The following is a 25,309-nucleotide window of genomic DNA, read 5'->3' on the forward strand; positions in this document are numbered from 1 at the left end:
CTCTGAATAAAAGAGCTTTGATACTTGAATGTTTGTTGCGATCGTTCGGTTGGCTGCGAACAGGAGCTTTGCTGAATGGTGATATCTTGTAAAAATCAAAAGATTGCCAAAAGACTTTGACGGTGCTTTTCTTAGGGTTGACCTAAGGCTTGATGTTTCTTCCTTAGGGTTGACCTAAGGTGATTGACTGACTTGAGGTTGACTCAATGTGACTGACTAACTTGAGGTTGACTCAACGTGACTGACTGAATTGAGGTTGACTCAACGTGACTGACTGACTTGAGGTTGACCCAAGGTTAATTGACACGTGTGACTCATGACTCGTGTGTATATTGTATTGTGATCGTGCGACTCGAAAATGCAAAAAAGAAAAAAATTTCTGTCATTTTTGTGGAGGGTACCGACTTTCTGCCGAAAAAGAAATACGCGAAAAAATAAAGAAGCGAAGTTTTTGAAGGTGCATGTTGAATGAGCTTAATCTGTTAAGTTGTCTCTCATAGTACAAGGATTGTAACATCTTAGACTATCCTAGTTGACTCGATAATGAAAGTATTTAGGTAACTTAGGCGCGGAGGCTAAGTACTTGATACTTTGTGATGCAATGATGATTGATGAGAGATTTTGACATGAAAAGGCATGCTTCAGCGTTATGTTAAGATTTCATGACAAAGGGTTCCTAAGGGAAAGTATATTTGGTCATGTATCTGTGCGGTGTGTGAAAGTGATACTAAAGTTAGGCCGTAAGGGCTAAGTGTGTGGGAAAATATTATTTCAAGAAGAGTCAAATGATGGTGACTCTTTAGGCTAGGTAAGCTACTGATGTAAGGATCAAGCCCCCAAGTCTAGCTCTATGTAGATAGGGATGAGCATTGGAAATTCCTAGATATGATCAATTAAGAGTGTAAATATGAAAGCATTTTTATTACGGCCGCACCTCGATGTGAGATTGCCTACGTATCTGTAGGCGTTGTTCGAAGTGCGCCTACGTTAAAAGCATGTGGTGAATATGCTTGGCACTCATAGGAAGTGGGAATTGACATAATACGATAAGGGACACGATTAGGGACAAGGAAAGTAGGGAGCCGCCAACAAGTTTTTAAGGAACTTGTAAACCGTTCACGGATCATAAAAAGGCAACCACGAATAAGGGACAACGATAGGCAACAACGATTGACCCGTGAAGGTTACACCCCATTCATAATCCATGAGATTACTAACTCCATATGGTTCAGAACTACGAAAGGAGGATCTGGGATGATGGTACGAAGTGAGTCATGGAGTCACATTCGCCCGTATTGGCCTCTACTCGATTCTTATAGTGAAAAGTGATTCCTGCGATCTCAAAGGCATACAAACAAAATATTCAATTCGCTCCAAACTATTATTAAGCTAAATTGGTTTAATATTAATGCAACATATTATTCTAAAATATTGTGATCACTTGATTAAACAACAAGATTAAAAAGGAACCTAAACCGGTTGTCCAAATTATCTTATTAGGCGTGATTTTCAATTACATATTCCCTTTAACATGCAATATGGTGATCATAACAATAATAGAATAAACATTAATGTTGGAAGCAATTCAACAATAATACGTTAGTCAAATAAAATATAAAATAACCTAATCATGATGCTAGAAATATTAAAATAAAATAAGAGTAATTAAATTAATTAATTACTCACATTTCGCGCGTTCCTTTAAATTGCTACATCATGAATAAACTGTTAGTAACTTCAATAAAAATATAAATTAAATTGAAATTAAATTAAATTAAAAGTAGATTTGATTTGGTCCAAACCCTCAGTTAATTCTACCTATCACGCCTTGGTTAAAGTATAGAACTTCAGGTATTGTATGGACTCCTTGGAGTGCTTAAGGGAAGAAATAATGAAAGAATGGGGAGGCTAGTGTTTAGGCTAAAGAGGGAGAAAAGAATTATTTGATGATCAAGCTTGTTGATGTTTGATAAAGGGGTGATATGACCTCTATTTATAGAGAAAAAAAAAGAGTCGAAGAATTAAGATAAGATCCGAATTAAATTGGAATAAAACTCGATACACTGCAGTTTTTGCGGTTTTTGTTTTTATCATATCATTTGATTCAGAAATCGGAATAAGATGAATAAGATATGGTTGGAAAGCTCTTGAAGTATACTTTTTAAACCAATTAGAATCAGATTAAAATATTTTTTAGAATAAAATATATGGACGAAATAGTGCGACGGTGTCAGTTTTGGATAGAGTTTTTTTATTTAAATCATATCTTTTTCGTTATAGCTCGAAATTGACATTATAATATATCCTTGGAAAGATAATTTCAACATTGGAAAGATAATTTCAAGGGCTATCCATCCATATAATATTTGGATAAAAACTATGAAGCTCGAAAATAATATTTGTCTATCTTTGAACGTCCTTCAATTCGGATATAAATAGGATTTTCAAAAAAAGGAGTTTTATTCAATTTCAAACTATTTAATCTTATCTTTTCAAAAAGGATAATTAAGATCTTTTAGAAACTTATAGAAGCTTCCAATTAATATTAATTGGTTTAGAAATGGGATTAAATAATTTGGACTCTCCACATGATCACTGGGTCGTAGGTAAGGTGGGCTTAGGTTCGGTTTGGGCTTGGTTTAATATTTTGGCCATAACTTATTCGTTATAACTCGGATTTGGGCTTATAATATATCGTTGGAAAGATCTTTTCAAGCCCCATCCAACTATTCAATCATTGGACCCATATTATGGATCAAAATAAACTGGATCAAACGTATTTATAAAAAGGACACGAAATGAATATTTTAAAGGACACGAAATGAATTATTTTGGGTTTAAAGGCACGAAAAGAGGAAAATAAGTTATGGTTTATGGAAATGGGCTAGGAGTTGGGTTGGTTTATGAAATGGAAATATGTATTTAAGCACTCCAAAAATTAAATACTCAACCCGACCAATAATGGCGGTGAAAGGTTGTTCATCATCGGGTTTCGTTTTGGGGAGACATTTTTAGGTGTCTATAGTATCCGTTAGGAATCAGGCTGAACGTAGCTCTAGCCGAACCTCACACAAGTGTATGTATACCTCAAAAGGTCTTTTTAAGGGTTGTAACGTGATTAGGCTAAAGGTTGAAGAAGAAAGGGATAAAAGCTCAAGACCCTAGATAAGCCCTCCAAGGTGTGCAACCTTGCTTTTGGAATATTTGTATTTTCATGCTTGAGGTTTAGCTCTCTTTTTTTTTTATTTATTTATTTTATTTTTATAAGTGTGGGCAATCTCGATCATGCGGTCTATCACTCACTTGGCATTCATGTTTCTCAGGCACGGTACCGAGCACTCGATAAGAGACGCAATCTGAGACGTGTTCATATCAAAGACATGTTCATGTCAAAGACATTGGAACACTTTCCCTTTGTTACACTTTTATTTATGTTTTTATTGCTTATTTTTTTGTTATTTGATATACTCAAGCTTTTGTTCTTTGAAAAATGCATAAGTTGCACACCATCCCATCCCAAGGTTAAGTAGATATAGGTTGAAAAATGAAAGGTCTATCGTTAGACGAGGCTCAAAGTAGTTTATCAAGAAAGGATTGTATATATGAAAGGTGAAAGGTGATATGATGTGGCTACAAGGGGTGCCTCAAATCATTGGTATACCTTGTTCTTAGTTTGACATGGATTTTTTTTAATGCAATGCAATGATCATATGCAAGGAAATAAATGCTCATTTTATTAGAGGAAAAAAAAGAATCTACAAAATTAATCTAAGGGAAAAGAAAGGTGCCTATGCTAGACTTATTGGGGAAAGGGTAAATAAAAAATAAATAGAAAAAAAGGTCATGAAATCTTGTCGTTGCAGCTCTTCTCTTGTCTTGTGTTGTTTGCTTCATCATCACCCAGTCATCTCGTTAGCTAGAGACAATGGGATCTTATTTGCTTCTATGAGATCTTGAATGAGATTTTGAAACCTGTAGCACTCATCAGTAGTATGACCGCGTCCTCGATGGTACTTGCAATAAGAGTTGGGATTCCATCTCGAAGATCGATTTTCTTGCGTTGGATCCTCGGTAGAACAATAGGTTTGATTAATCCTCGATCATAGAGACGATCGAAAGCAGCATCGTAGGTCATTCAAATGGGTGTGAACTCTCTCCTGGGTTTCCTTTTAGATCCTTGATTTTCCATGGCTAAGACACCATTATGGTCAAAGGTACTAACATTATTACTAGAGTGGGCATTTTCGGAAGAAGAAGGATTGTCGTTCTTCTTTCCTTTCCAGCCACTGTGGTGTAGACACCCATTTGTGTCTCCCCAAAACCAAACCCGGTGATGAGTACCTTTCACGTCGAATCATAAACGAATGTAGTGAAAGTGTGAAAAGTCTAGTGTTGCGGATAGTTTTAATTTCTTTTCTCTTCTCTCTATTTTTGAAAACCTATTTTAAGAAAACATCCAATCCAGTTTGTTTTGGTCCATAGGAAGGGTCCAATAAAGGTGTAGTTTGATGGTTTTTGAAAAGAGCTTTCCAACGATATATTATAAGCCCAATTCCGATGAATAATGAGAAAGTTACGACCAAATTACTAAACTGGGCCCGGTTTGATCTTTATATGCGGCCCAATGATCTAGAGGAGGGCCTAATATGGATGTATCATTCCTAATGCAATTAGAATTGATTTTAGTCTTCTAGATTCTTCTAGAAGGTTCTTTTCATTCCTAATTCAATTAGCATTGATAAATTGACTTTGGTTGACTTTTTAGAGTTTTAATCAGAATAAAAGAGTGTTTTTAAGGAAAATACGATTTTGCCCTTCTGTGCGGCTAAATTTTATATGAATTAAGAAAACGCGTGAAAATGATAATTAGCGCCCGACGACAGACATTAGCGCCTGGCGCTAATGCTTGGCGCCTGGCGCTAATGTTCAGTGCCTGGCGCTAACTTGTTTTATTCTCGGCGCAACTCTGATTTGTTTTTCTATCTGTTTGGCTGATTTTCTCTATAAATAGCCTCCTAAAACCTCCGTTTTTCATCATCAATTGTTATCAATTCTCTCTAATTCTCTTATATTATCTAGTTTTCTTATTCTCTCTTGTTTTTAAGAATTCTTCTCTCTCTAATTTTCAATACAAAATTCCGCATTCACAAGACCAAGAAACACCTAGCCAAATTCGAAGTTTCCTTCGCCCTAGACGTGAAAGGTTTTAATTTCTAAGGGTTTGGTCTCAAATCTCTCTTTCAATTATTTAATTTAATTGTTTGATTTTATTATTTTCCTTGAAGTTACTAACGGGTGTATTTTGTTATTAGAAAGAGGTACGAGGCATCCAAGTAAGTGCTTTAATGGTTTTATTGATATTATGATATAGAAATCATGTTTAGGTTGTTATTATGATTCCTAGTGTCATGTTAGGGCATTTTGATCTTCCTAGTATTATGTTTAGGGTAACAACTAAAAATTCCTAATATCAAGTATGATTAAAAGTATGCTTCCTATATTCTTTCCTAATATTCATGTTAGTATCATGTTAGGGTTAAATATTTAATATTTATTGCTTAGTGACATGCTAGGGTTTGTTATTAATCTTATTAGTATCATGCCTAGGATCTTGCTATTAATATTATGCTTTAACATGATTATGATTATTATTATGATTTTGATTATTTTGATTATTATCATGTTGCTTGATATATATTGTTATTGCTTGATCACGCCTTTTATGCATGTTTAAAGGGAATTTGTACATGTAATCACGCTTAATAAGATAATTAATAATCTTGTTTAGGGTTAATTTGGTTATAATTCAAGTGATCGCCAATAATAGTTTTATTTGTGCATTATATTCAACCAACATAGATAAATAGGCTTAGGATTAACCTATTGATTGTATGTTAGTCAGAAAGCGCACATGAATACGATCAGAATAAAATAGAGGCCTATATTAGGGCAGATTCAATCTCTTTTAGGTTGCGTTTGTACCTTCATCCCAAAACTACCAGTCATGGTTCCAGACCTATTGGAGTTGACGATCTCTTGGATCGTTAAGGGGTGTAACCTTCACTTCGTGAACGGTTTACAAGTTCCCAAAATTTGTTGGCGACTCTTTTGCTCTAGCTTCCTTCCCTTTAGACGCCACCATACTTTAGTGTATGATCACAGTGGGGTTCAAGTTTGGGGTAATGCTTGAAATATTCCATACAGTTTTTTGGCGACTCTATTGGGTAGGATTTCTATTTTAATTCCTAAAATTTATTTTGGCAATGATTTAGAATGAGTGGATGAGACTAGAAAAGTTCTAAGTATTTCATGTGCGTAATTTTGATTAACATTATTGTCATATGCACAAAAAAAAGATCTCATTGGAAAAACCATCTGTAATGAGTTAAAACATAGGATTTTTACACGTAGGAAATTAGAGGAATATCTTTCACAACTAGGATCATAATAATGCTGCGCAAAACTTGAAAATTTTATCGAGCACAGAAAGCTGCTGAGGCATGTAGGAACTAGTGCTAGGGAACAAAGTCTATCGCCCACTATTTGACTTTAGCGCTAGGCGACAACTTCTGTCGCCAGGCGCTAAAGCCAAATTATGGCGCTAACCTCTGTTTGCTGGCGCCAAGTTCTTCCAATACCGAGCTAAAAATATGCGTTCTAATTTCGACCAGTTTTTAGCACTGTTTGCTCTATCCTACTTCCTGATTGAGTTTTTCTCACTTTTCTAAAACTCATATGTGTTCTACATATGGACATAAGGCTCTGGGAATTCATGCTCCATCTACCTGATTGAACGCTCTGAGCAACAAAGGGTACATCCGAGAATGTTGAATTCACTAAACCATGGAAGCGAGTTTTTCTAAACTCGCGGTGTCCCATCCACTCGCGCCAACCCTTCACGGTTAGGCTTCCGCGCGGTGCATCCGAAAAATTAACCATGGACTCTCTTTTGACTAACCTATATCCCGAACTTTAGAGAACAAGAGCCATGGTTAGGTTGCAAACTCATTGCATCATGATTGTGCCTATTTGACTAATTGTGCATTATTGGTTGTGCATCCTCTATGTGTTTTTCCTAACCGTTTGTTCGACTTGTGTTGAGATTAAATAAACTGATTTATGACTAAAAGATCTTTGCCTAATTAATTAATTTGAGTAATTAAAGTCTAACAATTTAATCAGAGTTGACTTAGTACGACTTTAGGCATACCCTGTAGTGTAATAATACCGAAAGCAGTTCTAGATCGACGTTCCAGTAATGGCGCCAAGATTAAAACTACAGCGCCACTCTATGGAACGTAGCGCCTGGCGACAATCCTGTCGTCTGGCTCTACAATGTAAAGAGAGGCGCCAGTCCTGTCGTTTTAGTCTGGTCTATTGCTCGATTCATCATCTTATGTCTAATTGAACAATTTGCTAGTCAATTTGGTTAATTTTTACTGATAATAATACCGTGTCAAGTCATTAATCGAGTCTAAGCACTAAGTCCCATGGTCTTACACAAGAGTCAAAACGTGTCACTTACACTCACTATATAAAGCACACACTAATGCACACTTTGACCATGTCTAAGGGAGTCTTGTATGCGCGTATTTCCCGTCATTTTTTTAGGGGGGGTAAGTCGGATATTAATCCTCCAATTAAACCACTTGTTTGAACCCTATACTTAATTTCCAAAAATGTACACCTTATTTTTGCCAAAAATATGCACCCTATTTTTGCTTTTTTTTTTCTTTTTTAAAACGTAAATTCAAAATCAATTTGAGTCGAGTCATTAAAATAAAATGGTATAATTTACAGCGCGCGGTCAAGAAAGGAAGGGCGTTTGATCAAAGACAACCTTTTTATCCAAGTCCAACTTTTCGACAAACCCATCGCTTGTAAAAGGAAAGCTAAGACAATAATGGCAACTCAAGAGGAAGTTAATGAGCTCAAGAACCAATTGATTACTGTGACTGAGGCGTTAAAGGTTTTAACCCTCAAAATCGATGATCCCATGAAGCAACAACAGATGGACCTCATGCAAGAAAGTCTGAGCAAACTGTCTAGTGACTATAAGTTTCAAGGAATTAGCTCACAAGGGGTCTTGGTGGACAAGGATCTTCTTCCGCAGAAGTTCAATGCCAACGACATCCCAAAATTCAAAGTGACTGACAACCCTAACTTTCACCTAAGAGCCTTCGAAACAATAATGAGCATCAAGGGTATTGACAAAAAGGTGTTTCCCTCTTTGTTCTCCCTATCTCTCGAAACCGTTTGCCAACAATGGTTCTTCTCTCTTGAGAAAGAAAAAACCTCTACTTGGGAGTCTATAATAAACGCTTTCATTGATAGGTACAAGTGCAACATTCAAGTTGAAACTGACTATAGGGAACTTGAAATCCTCAAGCAGAAGGAGAATGAAGGTTTCACCTCTTTCTTCCACAAATGGAGAGAAACCTCTGCTAAGATGATTGAGGTACCAAGTGAAAAAGAATCTGTGAGGTTATTCATCAAGAACCTTCAAGAGAAGTACTCCAAACATCTCAAATACCAGAATAATCTCCATACCTTCAAGGCCGTCTATGACATTGGAATCAATATTGAAGACGACTTGGCTAAGCTGAAAGCTGCTTACAGTAACTCCAACAGTGGTTGGAAAGGCAAGAAGAATGACAATCCTTCTTCTTTCAAAACCACCCACTCAAACAATGTTAGTACCTTTAACTTAAGTGAAGTCCTTGCTATGAATAATCAAGGACAAAAGAAACCATTTAGGAGGAACTTTACTCCTATAGGTATGAGTTATGACACCGCATTTGACCGACTAAATGCAAAAGATCTTATAACTCCTATTGGACCATTTGGGGACCCACCGGTCGAGAAGAGGACAGCTAATTGGGACCCCAATGCACATTGCAAATATCACCAAGGTAGGGTTCATCTTACCAAAAATTGTTGGAAGCTTAAGGAAGCTATCCAAAATTTAATCGACAACAACAAAATGCCATTGCCTCCTACCAGTAAGAAGCCGAGCATTGATAATGCACCTCTTGCTCACTCCTTGGCCATCTCTGATGAGGAAAACGAGGTTGATCCCTCATCTCTCATCAAACCTATTGAAGATATCCATGCTATTGAAGAAGAGGAGATCTTTTTCGACGCCATGGATGACTTTCCTGAACTAGCAAGTAAAGAAGATATACAATTGCTTACATTTTCCATGATGGAGGGATTAAACTTGCTACGTGAAGCTCTCAAAGTTGCGAAGAAACAATTAGAAGAGCTTTAGAAAAAATGTGACAAGGTCTCATCCACGAAGAATAAACCCTTCTCTCTACAAGTAATTGACAAACCCAAGAAGAGTAATAGACTCTATACTCCAATTGGTATTTCATATGCTAAAATGTTCAATATGCTCTCCGAGAGTGGCAAGGTCAAACCTCTCGAACCGAGACCATTTGAATCGCTAAAAAGGACAGATAGGTTCTACTGTCAATACCATCAATCAGGGGGTCACACTGTTGAAAACTGTTTTAAATTTAAAGATTTAATTCAGAAACTAATTGATGACAAAAAGTTAGTCCAAATTCCACAAGAGGAAGACATAAGCATTAATGGAGTTTGGGACAGTGATGAAGAAGACGTCTACTTAAAAGACATGGAAGGACCTCCACCTTCAGTATCATATGCCATGGATGACTTCTGGGTTGAAGAAGATTCATCTATAGACGTCCTCACGAGATCTGGGAGAATGCAACCTCCCATTTCAACACAACCTATACCAACTACGCAACAAGTTCCCATACCTATCATAGAAGACAATGATATTGTCAAACAGTTCAAGAAAACCAAGGTTGAAATGAATGTATGGAAACTTCTAGCAACATCTTGAGAGCATAGGTTGGAAGTGATGAATGCCTTGGATAAGATAGGGATAGATTCTAACACCACTCTTGAGGGATTGGCTAACTTCCTTACGAGTGATCTCCCTAGTCCTACCAACTTGATCACCTTTTCCGACAAGGATTTACCTCCAGAAGGTGACAAGCATTATAAGGCACTAAACTTCACCGTAGTTTGCAAGAGAATGAACGTCCCTATGACTCTTGTAGACAATGGATTGGCCATTAATGTCTGTCCGCTCAGAACTGCGAGGATGCTAGGCATAAGGGATGAAGACTTAACCCCGTCAACACAAGGAATAAGAGCTCATGACAACACTCGTCGTCAAACTCTTGGCAAGATTACTATGAATGTAACGGCGGGAGCAATAGAACATGCTACTACATATATTTCAAGTAGTAGATATTAAGGCTTCATTCAATTTACTGTTGAGATGCCCTTGGCTTCATGACCTAAAGGCCGTCTGTAGACACCCAAATGTGTCTCCCCAAAACCAAACCCGGTGATGAATACCTTTCATGTCATTTGATTATCGAACAAAGCGAAAGTGTGAAAAGTCTAGTGATGAGGATGTTTTTATTAAAATATCTCTTCTTTCTGTTTTTGAAAATATGTCTTTTCTTACCTTATTTATGAAAAACGTGGATTTCAATTTAGTTTAGTCCACATGATAAGGGTCCAATAATGGTGTAGTTGGATGGGGCTCGAAAATACCTTTCCAACGATATATTATAAGCCCAATTCCGATGAATAATGAGGAAGTTATGGCAAAAATACTAAACTGGGCTCGAATCGGATCTTACCTACGACTCAATGATCATGTGGAGGGTCCAAAGGTTTAATCCTATTCCTTAACTAATTAGGATTAATTAGAAGCTTCTATAATTTTCTAAAAGATCTTAATTATCCTTTTTGAAAAGATAAGATTAAAGAATTTGAGTTAAATAAAAACTTGAAAAATTTGGATTTTGGTACCTCGAAAATGGGGGTAATTGAATTTTAGTACCCATCTAAAATTTTATTTTAAATTGGTACCTCAAAAATGACTAAACTATAGATATCAGTACCTCCGTTAGCATTTTGTCAACTTTGCCGTTAGTGGGTCCCATTATCTAATTATTTAATAATTTAATTTATTAAAAAAAAAAGAAAAAACATTTAATAAAAAAAAACTTAAAAAATAATTAAAAAAAATCAGAAAAAACCTAAACAAAAATTAAACACCAAGTTCCCTCAAAAAAAATAAAATAAAAAAAATTAAACACCAAGCACCACGAACGGTGCCCAGCACCACCCAACACACCACCACCCAGTGCACCACATCCGAGCCCAGCACCACTACCACCTGCGAACCCAGACCCACAACCCCGAAACCCACGTACCACCACCCACCCCAAACCCACCACCAAAAACCCACACCCACAACCCACCAACCTCCACCCCGAAACCCACAACCCACGAACGCCAGACCCACTACAACCCACCCCAAAACCCATAACCTAAGAACCCAACCAACAACCCCAAAACCCGCCACCACGAACCCAGACCCACAACCGTCGAACCCACTACAACCCACCACCACCCACCTCGAAACCCAATTCCCACGAACCTAGACCCACAACCACGAAACCCACCACCCACAACCCCGAAACGCACAACCGACGAACCTAGATCCACCGCCCACAACCCCGAAACTCACAAACCACCAACCAGCACCACCAATGAATTGCCACTTTGTCTTCACTACTCTAAGTGAAGGATGAGAGCGAAGCGGCGATTGGAGAAGAAAGAAGGATGAGAGACAGTAGACTTCCATAGACACTCCATTGCTAAATCATATGGTAAACGTGGGATTAATTGCTCAAATTGGAGAACCCCATTGATTTTATAACACAATTATCTCCCATTAATCAACAAAATTAAAGGGTTAATTGATTTTTGTTGTTCAAATTAGGAATTTGTGAGGAATTTCAGAAAGTTAGGCAATTCTTTTTGGGTTTTTTCTGATTTTTCTTATTATTTTTTAAGTTTTTTTATTAAATTTTTTTTAATAAATTAAATTATTAAATAATTAGACAATGGGACCCACTAACGGTAAAGTTGACAGAATTCTAACGGAGGTACTGATATCTATAGTTTAGTCATTTTTGAGGTACCAATTTAAAATAAAATTTTAGATGGGTACTAAAATTCAATTACCCCCATTTTTGAGGTACCAAAATCCAAATTTAAAAACTTTCCTTTTTTTTTTCCTAATTCTAGTCGAATTTAAAGATGTTCAAAGATAGTCAGATTTTATTTTTGTGCCTCATAATCTTTATCCAATTTTTATATGGTTGGATAGATCTTGAAATTATCTTTTTAATGATATATTATAATATTAAATCCGAGCTATAACGAAAAAGATATGAATAAGATATGAAACTCTATCCAAAATTGACATCGTCCTACTATTTAGGCCATATCTTTTTATCTAAAAAATATTTTAATCTGATTCTAATTGTTTTGGAAAGTAGACTTCAAGAGATTTCCAACGACATATTATACGCCTTATTTGGACTTCTGTATTTAAAGATATGATAAAAACAAAATCTGCAAAAACTATTGTCCATCGAGTTTTATTTCGATTCGAATTCGGATTCTTTTCTTTATTTTTCGACTCTCTTTTTTATCTATAAATAGAGGTCATATCTCCCCTTATTCAATCATCAACTCTCATCAAGAATTTCTTGATTCTCTCTCCCTCTTTCTGGCCTAGCCTTTTACAAACAAAATTCCTCATACATTAGCACTAGACACACCTACCCAAGTTCGAAGTTGCCTTCGCCCTAGACGTGAAAGAAAGAGGTACAGGCATCCAAGTAAGTGCTTTAATTGTTTGCATTGATATTATGATGTAGAAATCATGTCTAGGTTGTTATTATGATTCCTAGTAGCATGTTAGTATCATGTTAGGGTTAAAGATTTGATTTTTATTTTTTAGTGACATGCTAGGGTTTGTTATTAATCTTGTTAGTATCATGCCTAGGATCTTGCTATTATTATACTTCATTTTTAACATGAACATGATTATTTTAATTATGATTATAATATTATAATGATGATTATTATTATTATTATGATTATTATGTTGCTTGATATATATTTATTGTTATTGCTTCATCACACTTTTTATGCATGTTTAAAGGGAATTGGTACTTGTAATCACGCTTAATAAGATAATTAATAATCTTGTTTAGGGTTAATTTGATTATAATTTCAAGTGATCGCCTACAATAGTTTTATTTGTGCATTAATATTCAATCAATATAGATAAACAGGTTTAGAGTTAATCCTATTGATTGCATGTTAGTCAGAAAGCGCACATGAATGCGATCAGAATAAAGTAGAGGCCTATTATTAGGGCAGGTTCAATCTCTTTTAGATTGGATTTGTACCTTCATCCCCTAACTACCTATCCGCATGATACTATGTTCGCATAAAAAAACCAAAGTACGTAGTACTAAAACATAGCACAAATTCAAATTGAGCATACACGACATATTTCAAGCATCCAAACAATTTCTTGCAATACTATGGTAATTATTATGACAAATTGGACAAGAATTTCTAGAAAAAACACCAAGAACAAGCTACATTATATTCCCGACCTTAACAGGTCCAACAATGGTGATTTGTTCGTTTCTTCACCAAATTGAGTCAAACAAGTCTCAAATTACTCCCAAGGAAATATATAAACATAACAAGCAATTTCATGGCATAAAATTTGACAAACAAAGTGAATTAAGCAATTCAAGTTTCGAATTTTCAAGAAATTCGTGAACAAACATGCGCAAAATTCATCAAAACCGGAGTGAGTTTGGAGAAAACTTACATAGATCGGGAAAATGGATGAAATAAGATTTGATTTGCAACAAATTTGAATGAATTCGGTTGAGAAACGAGCAAGAACGAGTGAATTGAAGTTCGCGGACGATTTTTCGAGCAAAATGAGCAGCAGCAGCGAAAGTGATGAAGAAAGGGGTATTTATGGAAATCCCGACTCTAGCGCCAAGCGATAGGCCTTGGCGCCAGACGATAAGGTTTAGCGCCTGGCGCTAGTGCTAGCGCCTGACACTAGAGCTAAATATGTGGCGCCAACAATATTTCAGCGGTGACATAATGTTCAGCCACTCAGTGCGGTTATTTCGACCTCTTACAACATTTTGGGTTCCTTGGTACGCCAGTTAGCCCCTCTAATCAATTTGACATGATTTAGTAATCGGATTGATTACTATTACATAAAGTGATCGACCTGATGAATGATTGTCTCACTTAGCTCAAGCGCCTAAGCATTGGCTCATCGTAAGCACCGACATTATGGTTTGTACAGCAAAGGCATCGACATACTGGTTCATAATTCAGCAGAAGGCACCGATATACAGGTTCAAAAGCAGCAAAAGCGCCGACGTACTGGCATAGCGGAAGCAAAGTTCAAGCGAGCTTTTTAAAGATCGACAAGCGTGGGTCTTCGGTAATTTTCCTCGGAATATTATCTCAACAAATGAGGATATCTTCAGGCGAGGATATCTTTGGCAGCATTCCCTAGCTTGCGAAGAGTTGTCACAAACAACTGGAGGTGATTTTAAGCGAAGTTGTCTTCGATCGTGTTCCCTGGCTTGCGGAAAATGGTCACAAAGTGCTAGAAGGTGGTTTCAAGCGAAGCAATCTTCGATGGAGTTCTCTAGCTTGCAGAAGTCTTTCATGGCAGAATTGGAGGCAGTTACAAGCGTAGCAGTCTTCACGCGGCATTCTCTAGCTTGCAAGGGGTCGTTAAAAATACAAAAATACAACAGCAATGCAGCAACAAATCGGTTACTTCAGAGACGTATGCTCGACGGTGCAAGATACGCGTTTCTTAACTCTCTTATCTGTTTAACTAACGCTAGTTTGCAAGTATAGGCGTTACAAGAATGATTTAGGATCGCCGAACGTTCTGAATCATTCTCCGTCCCTATCGTTACTTTGACTATTACTATCGATACTTGCGTTTCTCCAAACTCAGTCAAAGTGGGGGCTTATGAAGACACCCATTTGTGTCTCACCAAAACCAAACCCGGTGATGAGTACCTTTCACGTCGAATCATAATCGAATGAAGTGAAAGTGTGGAAAGTCTAGTGTTGCGGATAGTTTTAATTTCTTTTCTCTTCTCTTTTTTTGAAAACCTATTTTAAGAAAACAGCCAATCCAGTTTGGTTTGGTCCATATCAAGGGTCCAATAAAGGTGTAGTTGGATGGGGCTTGAAAAGATCTTTCCAACGATATATTATAAGCCCAATTCCGATGAATAATGAAGAAGTTACGGCCAAATTACTAAACTGGGCCTGGTTTGATCTTTATATGCAGCCCAATGATCTAGAGGAGGGCCTAATACGGATTTATCATTCCAATTAGAATTGATTTTAGTCTTCTAGATTCTTCTAGAAGGTTCTTTTCATTCCTAATTCAATTAGCATTGATAAATTGACTTTGGTTGACTTTTTAGAGTTTTAATCAGAATAAAAGAGTGTTTTTTAAGGAAAATACGATTTTGCCCTTCTGTACGGCTAAATTTTATATGAATTAAGAAAACGCGTGAAAATAATAATTAGCGCCCGACGACAGACATTAGCGCCTGGCGCTAATGCTCGGCGTCTGGCGCTAGCCTTAGCGCCTGACGCTAATGTTTAGTGCCTGGCGCTAACTTGTTTTATTCTCGGCGCAACTCTGATTTGTTTTTCTATTCATTTGGCCGATTTTCTCTATAAATAGCCTCCTAAAACCTCCGTTTTTCATCATCAATTATTATCAATTCTCTCTAATTCTCTTATATTATCTAGTTTTCTTATTCTCTCTTGTTTTTAAGAATTCTTCTCTCTCTAATTTTCTATACAAAATTCCGCATTTACAAGACCAAGAAACACCTAGCCAAATTCGAAGTTGCCTTCGGCCTAGACATGAAAGGTTTTAGTTTCTGAGTGTTCAAATCTCTCTTTCAATTATTTAATTTAATTGTTTGATTTTATTATTTTCCTTGAAGTTACTAACGCGTGTATTTTGTTATTAGAAAGAGGTACGAGGCATCCAAGTAAGTGCTTTAATGGTTTTATTGATATTATGATAAAGAAATCATGTTTAGGTTGTTATTATGATTCCTAGTGTCATGTTAGGGCGTTTTGATCTTCCTAATATCATGTTTAGGCTAACAACTAAAAATTCCTAATATCAAGTATGATTATAAGTATGCTTCCTATATTCTTTCCTAATATTAATTTTAGTATCATGTTAGGGTTAAATATTTAATCTTTATTACTTAGTGACATGCTAGGGTTTGTTATTAATCTTATTAGTATCATGCCTAGGATCTTGCTATTAATATTATGCTTTAACATGATTATGTTTATTATTATGATTTTGATTATTTTGATTATTATCATGTTTCTTTATATATATTGTTATTGCTTGATCACGCCTTTTATGCATGTTTAAAGGGAATTTGTACTTGTAATCACACTTAATAAGATAATTAATAATCTTGTTTAGGGTTAATTTGGTTATAATTCAAGTGATCGCCAATAATAGTTTTATTTGTGCATTATATTCAACCAACATAGATAAACATGTTTAGGATTAACCTATTGATTGCATGTTAGTCAGAAAGCGCACATGAATACGATCAGAATAAAGTAGAGGCCTATTATTAGGGCAGGTTCAATCTCTTTTAGGTTGTATTTGTACCTTCATCCCCGAACTAACAGTCATGGTTCAAGACCTATTGGAGTTGATGATCTCTTGGGTCGTTAAGGGGTATAACCTTCACCTCGTGAACGGTTTACAAGTTCCCAAAATTTGTTGGCGACTCTTTTGCTCTAGCTTCCTTCCCTTTGGACGCCACCGTACTTTAGTGTATGATCATAGTGGGGTTCAAGTTTGGGGTAATGCTTGAAATATTCCCTACATTTGGTTACTATTGTTAGTAGCTTTTAGTTTTGCGAGGTCATCTTCGATTTCAATTCCGATGTCATAACCGGCCTTGAAAGTATTCAGATTGTGTTGATATTTTAAATGCTTCGAATACTTCTCTTGGAGATTCTTGATAAATGTCCTCACATATTCTTTTTCGGTGGGCACCTCAATCATCTTAGCGAAAGTTTCCCTCCACTTATTGAAGAATGAAGTAAAGCCTTCGTTCTCTTTCTGTCTTAGCATCTCGAGTTGTCTATAATCAGTTTTGACTTGAATATTACACTTATATCTATTAATGAAAGCGTTTACAATAGCATCCCAAGAAGAGGTTTTCTCTTTATCAAGAGAAAAGAACCATTGTTGACAAATGGTTTCAAGAGATAAAGAAAACAAGGAATGAAAGACTTTCCTATCAATCCCCTTAATGTTCGTTATAGTTTCAAAGGCTCTTAGATGAAAGTAAGGGTTATCTGTTGCCTTGAATTTTGGGATGTCGTTGGCATCGAACTTATGCGGAAGAAGTTCCTTGTCCACTGAGACCCCTTGTGAACTAATGCCCTGAAACTTGTAATCACCAAATAGCTTGCTCAAGCTTTCTTGCATAAGGTCCATTTGTTGTTGCTTCACAGGGTCATTGATTTTAAGGGTTAAAGCCTTCAATGCTTCAGTCACGGTAGTCAATTGATTCCTAAGTTCGTTGACTTCTTCTTGAGTTGCCATTATCTTCTTAACTTTCCTCTTTTGACGAATCGGTTTATCAAAAAGTAGGACTTGAATAAAGAGGTTGTCCTTGATTAATCTCCCTTCTCTCCTTGACCAAGTACTGTGGAATGGGAATTTAGGGATATTCATTGTTAATTACTTGACTCAACTCTATTCAACATGCATAGATGGAAGAAGGCAAGAAGAATGAAGGTTGTGATGTGAAGAAAGATGATGTAGATGGAGGGATATGAAGAAATCAGGAATAGACTGTACCCCCAACTTAAATGACGGAAAGAACCGACTCATGCATGAACCTAAGACATGGTCATGGTGACATATACTCTAAGTGTGTGCTACGACTAGTGAGTTTAGTGAGTGTAGGTGACATATTAAGATTCTTGTGTAAGACCATGTGGCAAGACTATGTGACTAGACTCAATTAAGGATTAACGAGGTATTATTATTAATAAAAATGATCGATTTGATAAGCAAACTGTTCAATTAGGCTTAAAGTGATGGCTCAAGCAAAATGATGAACTGTCGCCAAAACGACAGGACTGGCGCCGCAGTGTGCAGTGTAGTGCCAGACGACAGAGCTGTCGCCAGGCGCTACACTCAACAGAGTGGTGCTGCAGTCCAAATCTCGGCGCCATTACTGGAACGTTTATCTAAAACTGCTTTCGGTATTATTACTCTATAGGGTATGCCTAAAGTCGTACTAAGTCAACTCTGATTAAATTATTAGACTTTAATTACTCAAAATTAAATAATTAATTAATTAATTAAGCAAAGTCCTTTAAGCCATTAAGCAGTTTATTTAATCTTAAACACTAGTCAAACAAACGGTTAGGAAAAACACATAGAGAATGCACAATAAATAATACACAATTAGTCAAGTAGGCATAATATGATGCAATGAGTTTGCAACCTAACCATGGCTCTAGTTATCTAAAGTTCGGGATATGGGTTAGTCAAAGAGGGTCCATGGTTAATTGTCCGGATGCACCACGCGGAAGCCTAACCGTGAAGGGTTGGCGCGAGTGGATGGGACACCGCGAGTTAAAACTCGCTTCCATGGTATGGTGAATTCAACATTCTCGGATGTACCCTTTGTTGCACATAGCGTTTAATCAGGTAGATGGAGCATGAATTCCCGGAGGTTTATGTCCATATGTATAACACATATGGGTTTTAGAAAATTGAGAAAAACTCAATCAGGAAGTAGGATCGAGCAAACAGTGCAAAAAACTGGTCAAAATTAGAACGCATATTTCAACTCATTACGGATGGTCTTTCCAATGAGATCTTTGTTATGCATATGACAATAATGTTAATCAAAATTACGCACATGAAATATTTAGAATTTTTTGAGTCTCATCCACTCATTCTAAATCATTGCCGAAATAAATTTCAGGAATTAAAATAGAAACCCTTTCCCCAACGGAGTCGCAAAAACTGTAGGGAATATTTCAAGCATTATCCCTAGCTTGAATCCCACTGTCATCATACACTTAAGTACGGTGGCGTCCAAAGGGAAATAAGATAGAGCAAAAGAGTCGCCAACAAGTTTTAGGAACTTGTAAACCGTTCACAGGGTGAAGGTTACACCCCTTAACGATCTATGAGATCGTCAACTCCAATAGGTCTGGAACCATGACTGGTAGTTCGAGGATGAAGGTACAAATCCAACCTAAAAGAGATTGAACCTGCCCTACTATTGGGCCTCTACTTTATTCTGATCGTATTCATGTGCGCTTTCTGACTAACATGCAAACATTAGGTTTACCCTAAACCTGTTTAATCTATGTTGGTTAAATATTAATGCACAAATAAAACTATTATTTGCGATCACTTGAATTATAATCATATTAACCTAAACAAGATTATTAATTATCTTATTAAGCGTGATTACAAGTACCAATTCCCTTTAAACATGCATAAAAGGTGTGATCAAGCAATAAAAATAAATATCAAGCAACATAATAATAATCATAACAAATCATAATTATAAATCATAATAATCATAATTAAAATTATCATGTTAAAGCATAATAATAGCAAGATCCTAGGCATGATACTAACAAGATTAATAACAAACCCTAGCATGTCACTAAACAATAAAAATCGAAGCTTTACTCTAACATGATACTAACATGAATATAAGGAAAAGATAGGAAGCATCACAGGAATCACAATTGTCATATTCGATATTAGAAATTATAGTTATTACCCTAAGCATGATACTAGGATGATCAAAACGCCCTACATAACACTAGCAATCATAATAACAATCTAGACATGACTTCTAAATCATAATATCAATTAAAGCACTTACTTCGATGCCTTGTATCTCTTTCTAATAACAAAATACACACGTTAGCTAGTAACTTAAAGGAAAATATAAAATCAAAGAAATAATTTAAATAATTGAAAGAGAGATTTGGGACCAAACCCTCAGAAATTAAAACCTTTCACGTCTAGGGCGAAGGCAACTTCGAACTTGGCTAGGTGTATCTAGATCTTGTGAATTCGGAATTTTGTATGCAAAAAGCTAGTTTAGAAAAGAGAGAGAAATCTTGAAAACTAGAGAGAATAAGAAAATTAGAGAGAATTGATAGTTGTTGATGATCGAAAACGGAGGTTTTAGGAGGCTATTTATAGAGAAAATCAGCCGACTGGATAGAAAACACGAATTAGAGTTCAAAGAGAATAAAATTGATTAGCGCCAGACGTTGGTCATTAGCGTCAGGCGCTAAGGCTAGCGCCAGGTGCCAAGCATTGGCGCCAGGCGCTAATCTTGTCGTCAGGCACTAGAAACTAATTTCACGTGTTTTCTTAATTTTGATAAAATTTAGCCGTACAGAATGGAAAAATCGTATTTTCCTTAAAAACACTTCTTTTATTCTTATTAAAACTCTAAAAAGTCAACTAAAGTCAATTTATCAATGCTAATTAAATTACGAATGAAAAGAACCTTCTAGAAGAATCTAGAAGACTAAAATCAATTCTAATTACATTAGGAATGATAAATCAATATTAGGCCCTCCTCTAGATCATTGGGCTGCACATAAAGATCAAACCGGGCCCAGTTTAGTAATTTGGCCATAACTTCCTCATTATTCATCGGAATTGGGCTTATAATTTATTGTTGGAAAGCTCTTTTCAAGCCCCATCCAACTACACCATTATTGAACCCTTTCTATGGACCAAACAAAACTGGATTGGCTTTTTTTTTATTAAAATAGGTTTTCAAAAACATAGAGAAAGAAAAGAATTAAAAACTATCCGCAACACTAGACCTTCCACACTTTCACCTCATTCGACTATGATTTGAGGCGAAAGGTACTCATCACCGGGTTTGGTTTTGGGGAGACACAAATGGGTGTCTACGATTGTATATATAAGATGTCGTAGAAAACTAATTTAAATTTGAATCTATTTTTTTTATAATTTTAGAGTAAAATTCAAATATACTAATACTAATGATGTATGCAGTTGATAATGTAATTATAGAAGACAACATCAATGAAGAAAGAGATGATGAAGAAAGAGATGAAGATGATGTTATAATAGGTATACTGATAATTAAAGCTCTGTAATTTAATGATGTAAATGCAGAAAATTAATTTAATATAGTCTAATTTCTGACAAAAACAATATAATTCCTGACTAATTGAACCTATTTCCTAAGAAAAATAATATGGTAATTTATGAAAAAAATCTGATTCCTGACAATTTCAATGTATTTATGACTGGATTAAAAAATCTAATTCCTGTATGCTATAATCTAACTGACTATTATTATATTAAACCTGATTATAATTATCTATTTCCTGACTAATATTATCTAATTCCTGACAATTTCAATATATTTATGACTGAATTAAAAATCTAATTCCTATATGATATAGTCTAACTGACTATTATTATATTAAACCTGACTATTATTATCTACTTCCTGACTAATATTATCTATATCGTTTTCATTTCCTATATAATTCCTGACTATTATTATTTTTTTCTTGACTAATGTTATCCTAAACTTGACTGAGATAATTTATTTCCTGACTTATATATTGTAATTCCTGATCCGAATAATCTAATTCCTGACTAAGGCATGCTAATTCCTAAGTATAATAAATTTAAAAAAATATTTAATTACTGTGTATAATATTGTAATTCCTGACAAAAATACAGTATGATATGATTTATATTTACTTTTGTTGCAAATTATTACAAATATGACAAGGATAAAAACATAAGTAGGTGTCTAGTAGGTTATACTGTGTTTGACTACAATGATGGGGTTTTTTATACAAAGCTCATTCAAGATCTGTTGGTTTCAGTGTCAGAAAATCAACAAAAAGAAGAGATACCAATGATAAACTATATGAGTTTTATTTTAGATGCTCTAAGGAAGGACATACAAAGGGTAAAATGAAGATAGCAGGTGAACAACATTCAGTGGAAATACCCATATTGGGTAAAATTGATGAAAAAAAGAGAAAAGGAAGGGAGGTAAATGAGACAAGAACTGGATGCAAAGCTCATATTCATTTCAAGAAAAACAAAGAAGGAAATTTTGTAGTTCTTACACATGAGTTGGAACATAATCATGAATTGGTAATAGTAGTTCAACGACATCATCTAAGATCAGAAAGACAAATATCAGCTCCAATGGGTGAACTAATTGAGAGCATGGTTGAAAGTGGTATAAAACCAATGGATGCTTATAATTATATAAGCAATGAAGCTGGAGGAGAAGAATTTGTAGGTCATACTAAGAGAGATCACCTTAACTATGTATCAAGGGTGAAAATGAGTATGGTTGAAGGTGGAGACATGCAGAATGTATTAGACACCCTTCAAGAAAGAGTGGATCAAGATCCTTCATTCTTTTATAGACTGAAATTTGGAGAAGAAAATAATGTTGTGAGCTATTTTTGGCGTGACTCTCAAATGCTTGAAGATTTCAAAGCTTATGGTGATGTTTTAATATTTGATACAACATACAGAACAAACAAATATGGGTTGATATGTGCTCCATTTGTTGGTATAAACAATCACTAGAGAACAATAATGTTTGGATGTGCATTCATAACTGATGAAAAGACTGAGACATTTGTTTGGCTTCTTTCAATTTTCAAAAATTCAATGTGTGGAATATAACCAAAATCAATCTTCACTGATCAGGATCTTGCAATGAGAAATGCCATACCAGAGGTAAGTAATTTGTTTTTATAATATATGGTTTCCTTTTTAAAATATTTTAATAACTGATAAAAATAGATCAATACCTGTTTTAACTTTTCTAAGAACTATTTAATTCCTGACTAATAATATATTTTAGCTTTATAATATATGTATTCTATAATTTAATGTATTCTAATTCCTCACTAAAATAATAATATTTCTAAAAAAAAAATGCAATACCTGACTAAGATATATTAATGACTTCAAATTATTTAATCTTGATTAACAGAATCTTATTCATGATAGCAACATTCTTAATCTTGACATAAGTAATCTAATACATGAACAAAATTATATCATTAAGAATTAAAAATGTATTTAATTTCATTTTAAGTCAATTTCTATGTTATAATTCCTGAGCAAAATATTCTTATTCTTTTTTAATTTATCTAATTTCTAACTGATTAAGATAATATATCTTATAACCAGGTAAAAAAAACCAATACCTGAATAAAGCAACAAAACAAAACTTTTTGATAATAACAGCAGCAAATAATAACAGCAGCAAATAAAGAAGTATAATGTATTAGTAAATTTGAAGTCATTATGTATCATTTTTTCCATATATTGTAATGATATTAATTGAACTTAAAAGTTAACAAGAAAAAAAAACCCTAGAATCTGAATCTTCTTCTTGTTCTTCTTGAGATTTTAAACTTGTTTTTTCTTTTCATCTTTTTTTTGTTCTTTCTGTTCCTTCTTTTGTTGAACTTCTTCTTTCTTGTTTTTGTTGTGTGCTTCCTGGCATTTCTCTTGTGCTCTCTTTCTCTTCGTCACTTCTTCGATTTCATTCTTTTCCACTTTTTCATAGAGCTTCATCAATCCATCCTTCACTCTATCTCTCCTTTCCAACAGATCATTTTTTTTTTCAAAGTTTTCAATAACATTTTCTTCTGGATCGTTTGATGAAGTAGAAGACTGAGAATTGTTTTGCATATTTGAGGAATACAGAAAAAAAGAAGTTAAATTTTAGGAGAGATAACATAACAGAACAAAAACATGAAAAAAGTGTGAGAAAATAATGGTTTTATAGACAAATAAAAATTATTAAAAAAAATTATTACATATTTTTTACCTTATCCAAAACTCTAAGTAAATATCTTTATTATTACATATTTTTGTCCTTATCCAAAACTCTAATAAATATCTTTATTCTAGATATCTTTTACCAAAACGCAGAGTATTCACAACCACGCTAAGTAAACTTTAAGACTATTTAATTCTTGATAAAATATTTTTATACCTAACATATATTAACTAATATCTGACTAAAATATGCTAATTTCTAACTAAAATATGCTAATTTCTCACTTTAATATATTAACTAATATCCGACTTTAATATGCTAATTTTTGACTTTAATATGTTAATTTCAGAATTTAAAATATGCTAATTTCTGGCTAAAATATATTAACTAATATCTGACTAAAATATGCTAATTTCTGACTTTAATGCTAATTTATGACTAAAATATGCCTGACAAAAATATGCCTGACAAAAATATACCAATATCTTACATAATTTATCTAATATCAGACTAAAATATGTTAATTCCTGAATTGAGTAATCTAATTCCTGATTATAATAATCAAATATATCTGACTAAAATATGCTAATTTCTAACTAAAATATGCTAATTTCTGACTAAAATATGCTAACTAATATCTGACTTTAATATGCTAATTTCTGACTTTAATATGCTAATTTCATAATTTAAAAAATGCTAATTGCTTACTAAAATATATTAACTAATATCTGACAAAAATATGCTAATTTCTGACTTTAATGCTAATTTCTGAAAAAAAAATATTCCTGACAAAAATATACCAATATCTTACATAATTTATCTAATATCAGACTAAAATATGTTAATTCCTGACTTGAGTAATCTAATTCCTGATTATAATAATCAAATTTCTTACTGAAAAATATAAAATCCTTGTTTAAATTAATTAATTCTTTTTGCAGGTTTATCCAAATTTAAGACATAGATTATGTCTATGGAATTTGCAAAAGAATTTTGTGTCACACTTTGGAACTCTAAAAACCAGTCTTGAATTCAAAAATATGTTTCACAAATGTTTAAGTGGTTGTGATTCAGAATTTGAATTTGAAGATTGTTGGCACAAGATGGTTCAAAAATATGGATTAGAAAAAAAAATGAATGGTTTGACAGGTTATACGGGCTACTAGATAAATGGTGCACAACATTGAGCAAGGACATTTTCTCAGCTGGAATTTTTTCATCTCAAAGAGTAGAAGTAACAAACAGAGCAATTTCATTTAAGGCCAACAGAACCACTAAGATTTTAGAGTTCTTTCACATATTTGAAGCTACTGTGAAAAAGATGGAGAAGTACTGAAAAGAGTGACAACTTCAGATGTACTACTGAGAAACCAAGAACAACAACAAAAATATTAAAACATGCAGCTGAAGTTTATACTCTAAACTTATACAAGGATTTTAAGTTGGAATTTGAT

Source organism: Chenopodium quinoa, unplaced genomic scaffold (assembly GCF_001683475.1).
Source record: "Chenopodium quinoa cultivar QQ74 unplaced genomic scaffold, ASM168347v1, whole genome shotgun sequence".
Classification (NCBI taxonomy): domain Eukaryota; kingdom Viridiplantae; phylum Streptophyta; class Magnoliopsida; order Caryophyllales; family Amaranthaceae; genus Chenopodium; species Chenopodium quinoa.